Here is a 7,443-nt window from a genome sequence, read left to right on the forward strand (position 1 = left end):
TCCTTTCAGATCCTCTTTTGTTGCTTCTACGCAGTGTGGACGTCGAGGGTCCCTCAGCAGCCCACAGGGATGGCCTGCGAACCCAATCACCTCCTCCTTTACGGAGCCCCCTGCTGCTTGTTCTTGTCTCTGAGGTATTGGCCATGAAGTCTGCTGTCATTCTCATTCGGACTCAGCTCTGACAGAGTTTGGGCCTTGCAGACATTGGTGGGAAGGAAACGCATTTGGGGAAAATTGGGAATGGCAGGGAGTGTGGAAAATTGGGGCGGCCAGGCTGTGGTGGGGCCGGGGTGGTCGGCGTCGGGGTGTAGGCCTGCCGGCTAGGGGAAGAAGTGGACTCTGCCCCCCGTTGTTCAGCTAACCAGGGGGACACTGTCACCACCCCCAGGTTACAGATGAGGCCATCGCAGCCCAAGAGGCCACCCACAGAGATCTGCAACAGATGAGCTCTCTAGGTCGTGCTGCATCCTGGGAGGAGTGGCCAGGCCTGGCCCTCTGTACTTAGCAGAAAAAAGGTGTTCCCTTCACAAGTCAAAAAAAACGGATTGGGGATCCCTGGGTGGTGCAGCGGTTTGGCGCCTGCCTTTGGCCCAGGGCACGATCCTGGAGTCCCGGGATCAAGTCCCACATCGGGCTCCTTGCGTGGAGCCTGCTTCTCCCTCTGCCTGTGTCTCTGCGCCTCTCTCTCTCTCTGTGACTAACATAAATAAATAAAAAAATTAAAAAAAAAAAAAAAAGGATTGTTTAGCATGTTAGGGCCAACCTGACACACTGATCTGTGCTGTGCATGAGGACAAGCATGAGAGATGGTGGAGGCGGGCCGCCCCCTGAGTTAGTGGCTCTGGACCCTGGCCTGCGAGTGGGAGGAGAGCAGGGAACAGGTGGGGAGCAAGGACACAGAAGGAGAACCGGGCGGGTGCCGTGGCTCTAGGGCCTCAGCAATAACTTTCACGAGCAGTGTCCCCAACCTCTGGTTCCCTCACCCACTCACAGTCATTCATTCATTCAGAAAGAATGCCATAGAGCACACACCCAGGAGTCGTGGGGAAGGGGGAAGGGGCGGAGGGAGCGAAAGGATCCTAAGCAGGCTCCACCCTCAGCGCAGAGCCCGACGTGTTCCATCTCGAGACCCTGAGATCATGACTTAAGCCAAAACCAAGAATCAGCTGATCAACCGGTGGAATCATCAGGCACCCCCGTGAGTCACTCTTTTTATTAAGTCAACATACGAGTTCCATTGGGATTCAAGACAATGTCAGCCACACAGACACATCTCGGGCTTGGCCAGGCTCCCCCCTGAGCCGTCGGTGGGGACCAGCAGGCTGCGCATACCCAGGAGCACCTACGCTCTCTTCCATCACATAGCCAGCACCTGCCCTGGGCTCCCAGCCCACCCCAGCTCCCCACAGGAGGTGACCTCGTGGGGTCCAGGGCACATGGGCAGTGAGCCTGTACCTCCTGGAAGAAGCAACCCCAGGGCCACCTAGGGGATGGCTGGGACAGGCTGGAGCAGGGCGCACGTGTGAGTGCTAGGGAGTGTGTGTCCTTGCTCGGCCGCCCCAGGCACCCCTGAATCTCCCCTGAACGCCCCAGGGGCCCAGCTGCAGGGGTGGATTCAAGCTCTGCGGAGCCTACAATTTACACAATGGCGGTGGGGGGCTCTCATTAAGAAGAAATACAATATCACGAATAGCAATTTGTTTGCAAATAAGTATTTATTGAGCATGAGAAACAAAATTACAACAGATGTCAAGTGTAAACATCTGACCACACCGGAAACGTCACAAAACCTAGAAACAGATATTAGTTAACAGCCTGACACCTCCTGCATTTTCTCGGCTGCTGTTGGATCCCTTTTTCCAATGACAACGACATTGTAATAGCGTTTTCTGTGCAGAGGAAGGAAAGATGATTCAGTTGTAACCTTTCCTTTCTAGCTGAAAACTTCAACTTATTGGCAGTGTCTTGCATTTTTGTTTTGTTTTGTTTTGTGTTTAGAATTGCCAAATGTGGGGAAACATCCATTCAGTTTCTTTCCTGTGTGAGCCGCAGGATTTAAGGTCATTTCGAGGCTTCTTGCACAGTGGCTAATCCTAAATATCCTTCGACTATAACACTCATTAACCCGGGTATTGTACATCCTGTCGCGGTGGTGCCTACGTTTCCTGTTTTCTTCATCAGTGTCCATATTTTACGTTGAATAGGCAAGAAATGAAAACCTTTACAATGTGCCTGAGAAATCGCACCAACGATTTACTCCTCTTCGTTAACTGAATTATCAAATAATACAAGTATCCGCCCATCACTTCTGTTTAGAGTTCATCCTGTGGGATATTTCTACACAGGACACGTACGGGCTCAATAAGTACGCGGGGAAGCAGCCGAGTGCAGATCGCTGAACCTCACGGAACCTGAAGTTAACAAATCCCCGGAGTTCCTTCCCTTGGCTGCCGCCCGGAGCTTCCACAGCCGCCGCAGCTGCCCTGGGCATGGAGCAATTGTTGGGGAGACACCCCGGGGACGGACGGCGGTCTCCACTGGCCACCTTGCAGCTGGTGCTCTGCAAATTCAACTCACACGTAAGAGCCTGTGAACACGGGTCCGCCTCCCAGGTCTTGGACGTGCCCTGTCTGGGCGGCCTTGGGGTGCAGGCTCCCTGGCTTAGCACATACGGTGGAGGAGACAGTCTTGGGCAAAGCATCACCTGGGCTGCACAGACAGCCTGGGTTGGGGGGACCCCTCCTGAAACAAGGCCCCTTGCTCAGCGGCCACTGACAGGTGGAGGGCCTGTCTGGGCGGAGCTGGGGTGTACACACCAACCCTGGAGGGTCCTTCTCCCAACCAGCAGAATGTGACGCTGAGCCGGGCCTCCTTCTACAATTCCAAATGCCTGCATCTCACAGGAAGACATGGGGGACCCAGTCTCAGAGCTTGGCCCACAGCCTCCCTGCCGCTGGCCCTCCTGCCCTCTTCCTCGGTCCATTTTTCCCTTCACTTTCCCACTCTGCTTCTCTGTCTGTGTCCAAGAAGAGAAGGTAACTAAAGTTTGTGACTGGTGCTTGCACAATCACTTTCTGTCCTTCTGTTGTGTATAAAGGTCCAAAACCCAACTATGTCCTTTGTACCTCAGCTTCACTGTCACCTCCTGGGAAAGGTCTTCCTGAACCCGCCAGTGTAGGCTGGGCCCTCTCTCCCTAATCACCCTTCACACTGCTCAGTCCTTGAGCGTATCACTATTTGAAATCATCGAGCTTACTCATTTGTTTAGCTGCTCTTTGTTCCTGTACTTCCACCCACCTCGCATGTTCACCAGTGTCCCAGCGTCTCAGTGGCACTCAGCACAGCTAGGCTAGGGGGTATTTGTTGAATGAACACATTACATGGCCCCAGCCCTCATCATAATGGTTTGGGTGTTTGGGGGATGTCTGGGGGGCTCAGCGACAGAGCCTTGGGCTCAGGGTGTGACCCCAGGGTCCTGGGATCGAGTCCCACATTGGGCTCCTGCATGGAGCCTGCTTCTCCCTCTGCCTGTGTCTCTGCCTCTCTCTCTGTGTGTCTCTCATGAATAAATAAATAAATAAAATCTTTAAAAAAAAAAAGAGTTTGGGTGTTTTGAAAAGCTGCCTCAAAGGACCCGGTTTAACATGAGGCGGCCGGTGATAATGACAGAGCTACAAGCACTGAGTCTTATATAAGCCCTGGGAGGTGACTGGGAGGTGACTGGAGCAGGGATTATGGTCTTCGTTTTACAAATGAGGAGCTAAAGGGTTGACTTCCCCAAATGCACACAATTGAATGGAACCCACGTTTGGTGCAGAACCCCGGGATTTTGACCCTATTCCTGTGTTTTATCCACCACATCAGGCCGCCCACCTACCATTGACACGTGGTAAAGATGTTTAATTCTTTTTATATAAGGATCACGGCATTGCCTTGCTACCAGCTGGAATTGTACCTGGAGTTGCAGGAGGAATTGATGAGAGTGGTGGATTTGTGCTCAAAAAGAAAGAGCAGCTGTCCCTTACTGTCCTCATCCAAACCCATTACGACCTTTGGTGTGGATCCTATGTCGTAGTCTCATCTCATTGAGATTCAAATTGGTGACTTTGCTGCACAACATGATAGAAGTCACAGATAGACTTCAAACTCAGATTTACCCCCCACAAATGACTCTCACACACAGAGCCCCTCTGAGATGAAAAGCCTACATCTACCAGCCGACCGGCTCAGTTGGGAATTAAGTATATGGTTATCAAATACAATAAAATTATTTGTTGAAAGCTCGGCTGACATAGGATCTCCATCAAATTAAGAATTAAGCATTTTATCACCCATGGATCTAGCTTCAAAAAAATACAAAGTGGTCCCAACCTGTGGTTTGATTGGCTTCTTTGTGAATTACCATTGTTAACTTGAAGTTAAAGATAGAGCTCATATCACCTATCGACACATGCTCTCCTAGAGAAGGGGGCTTACGTCGGAAAACCAGCTTCTGGTCAACGGGTTGTGTATTTTTTGAACAAAATCCTTTTGGGCTCCAGCAGCCTTCTCCCAAGAATCTTGACTATGAAGGTAGGGACTACAGTGAGATAAAAGAAGAAAATTGACCTCAAAGTTATGCACATACTGCCCTGGGCCCTCCACTGGTGCCCAGCAACACGCCTGATCTCCTAGTCAACAAATGTAGCTTGACGGTGAAGGGAGAGCGGAAAAGTGTGATGAGGCTACATTAAAAAGGAGCATAATGTTTATCCTGATTTTATTCAGTATTTCTTAATTCAAATTATAGTTAAAATACTGAAATTCTCCACTTTGAACCACTCAATTCTCTAAGAAGGTTGCACATATTTGGGTTTCTGTTAAATTCATTAATGAACAGCAAATGGCGCTGACACGCTGTTATCAGCAATCTAAAATGTTAACTCATATTGAAATTATTTTAAAGCAAGTTACAGAATTGAGATCAAATACATAAACTGGAAATTGAAGATAGGATTCCTGTCATTGATCTGTGCTCACTCATGTCTCTACTCTTACAGTTAAAAAAAGTGGGGGGGCTACAAGTAAGAGTTAGGTTAGATCACCGAGCCATCCAGGTAGGGTACAATTTGTCTTATTCATTAATAGACACTTTTGGCCTAAAAGGTTTTGGAGCTATGTGCCTTTTGTAGTGAAAATTATACGGTTGTGACTGCATCCACATGTACTCACCAACGTGGGCTTTCCTCTCCTTTCTCAGTGTACAACCAGATTAACACCTCTTCCATTTGAGAGTGGTTACATAACCAAGTTCTTGTCAGTGGACCTGAGTAGAAGTGAGGAGTGCCGCTGACAGCCTCCAGTGTCCGGTCCTTGTTCTTCCACCATCTGCTGGTCGAGTGGTGAGATCTGTAAAGATCTACAGCAGAGAAGAGCCGCGGGATGAAGGGGAAGTGGGTCATCAGGAGACCACATGGAGCAGAGCCCCAACCCTCCTTCTGACCTGCATCGAACAGTGTTGTGAGCAAGAAGTGAAATTTTCTGTGTTCAGCCACTACGGATGTGGGATGTGTTGCTAATGCAGTTAGCCTACGCTGGCTCACACACTGACCGCAACATGCTATGGACATGCAGAAGGAAAGTTCTGCCATTGACAGTGGGATCCATTCGGGGCTTGGATATAGACCTGACGCATGATCAGCTTTGAGAAGACGTAAGGCCTAAGCATAGAGCACATTAGATGGAGCTGGTTGCTCTGGGACAAGCTGGGCCCAGACAGTAGGCCTAGAACCCAGATTTGAACCAAGGGAAGTCGTTGGCATTAAACAGAGGGCTAGGATTCATCCTCCCGGAAACTGGGGCTTTGTAGTGAGAATCCCAGGCTGGAGTCCAGGACAGGAAGCTGGGTCGCTGGGGGAGTAGGACTTGGGGGAGGAAACTCAGCCAAAGTCAATCTTGAGAGAAATCTAATCCTTCTCTGAAAGATGCTAATATAGTAAGGGTTCCAGACATAGGAGCCTTGTATCAGGCTTTCAAGGCTTTAGTCGCAGAGCAATTCTTAAGTAGGCATGTTTTCTTTGCAAGTTTTTGTATTTCAAAAAAAGAATCAGAAAAATTTTGAAGTAGGAATGGGAGATGGAACAAGATAAAGTGTCAGTTTCTTGTCTTGTTGGGTCTTGAGTTCAATAACAACTGTTTACCCTCAGGGCAGGAAAAGACAGGAAGAGACCTGTAGATCTGTAACTAAGCAAAACGGACAGAGCTTCCGATTCGCTCTCCTTTGAAAAGTGCCGAGGATGCCAAATATGTTGTCTTTTTGTGCCACATATTTTATCTCTTTTTTTTAAATTAGCTATTCATTCACTAGACAAATATTGAGCCCTGATCCCGTGTCCCCAAACCTGCCAGAATCTGAGTGAGTGCAGAAGAATTGTCAGGATGAATCGCTGCCCCCATCATTAGGAAGATTCTTTAATTCACTTAGTGAATATATGAAGCCCCTCATCAGGCTTACGGAAACACGGATGACTAAGAAGTTCAGTCTATGGGGTAAGTAGAGGAAGAATTATGCAATTGTACAAAACAAAACAAAACTCCACAAACCTCACCACAAACTCAGCTGGGCAAAAACTAAAACTTTTTATATTTTTTACTCCTCTCTTTATACATTAAGTCCCCTTTCAGCCAGTGAGACATGCACTGAAATCTCAGCAAATCATTATTTCATATAAGGTCAGGGCAGCAAGGGCGGGTGGTGCCAGGGGGTCCAGTGCAACGTTAGGGCTCGCATGGACCATCTGGGTCTCTACCAGCACACCTGGTGCTGGCTTCCACCAACATGATCACCATCCATCTGTCCTGATGCAAAGTCTCCTCCAGCCCGGGATCCCTTCGCACTGGGTCTGGGCCTTTCTTGAGCTCCTGAGAAATATTTGGCTACTCCCAATATGCACCACGGCATGAAAACTCTCGGAGGCCATCCAGTGCTTCTGTACCCCCAGGTCATGGCAGAACTCGGGAGCGGGACAATTCTAGGGCTCCCTCTGGGTGCAGGAGGGCCGGGCACTCTGCAGAACCATCACTGGTGCCACGTGGCCGTTGGTTCCCTGGAGTCGTCCTGCATCCTGGGATCCTGGGTCCCTGTTAGATCTTGGGTCTCACCTCACTTTTAGAAAAGATGCCATCCCCCACCCCCCAAGTACTCCTTGCTTCTCCCCCACCTCTTCTCCTCCACCCAGGCTGGGAAAGCTTTATCTTTCTCCCAGAAACTTTGCTCTTGCTTTTCATTTTCCTGGCGTTTTTCTGGCCTTTGGTTTTGGAGACTCAAAGTCAAAAGAGGCTCCTCTTTCTCTGCTTCTGGCTCACACTTCCTTTCCCTAAGTCAGTAATCCACAAACAGCTTTCCTTGATTGGGGGTAGGACAGCAAACAGGTCAAGATGTAACCATAAAATTCACTGCAAACT

At 49.3% G+C, this 7,443-nt stretch overlaps 1 long non-coding RNA gene across 1 annotated transcript; it reads right to left on the reverse strand.

Annotated features, from left to right (window-relative positions):
- Nucleotides 1-2,028: 2,028 nt before the first annotated feature.
- On the reverse strand, nt 2,029-3,544 carry LOC140608442 (uncharacterized). Its single transcript, XR_012010478.1, has 2 exons — nt 3,257-3,544; nt 2,029-2,560 (listed from the first exon to the last, which is right to left on the reverse strand). It is a non-coding gene; the product is annotated as an uncharacterized lncRNA (long non-coding RNA).
- Nucleotides 3,545-7,443: the final 3,899 nt, after the last annotated feature.

This window comes from Canis lupus, chromosome 17 (assembly GCF_048164855.1).
Source record: "Canis lupus baileyi chromosome 17, mCanLup2.hap1, whole genome shotgun sequence".
Lineage (NCBI taxonomy): Eukaryota > Metazoa > Chordata > Mammalia > Carnivora > Canidae > Canis > Canis lupus.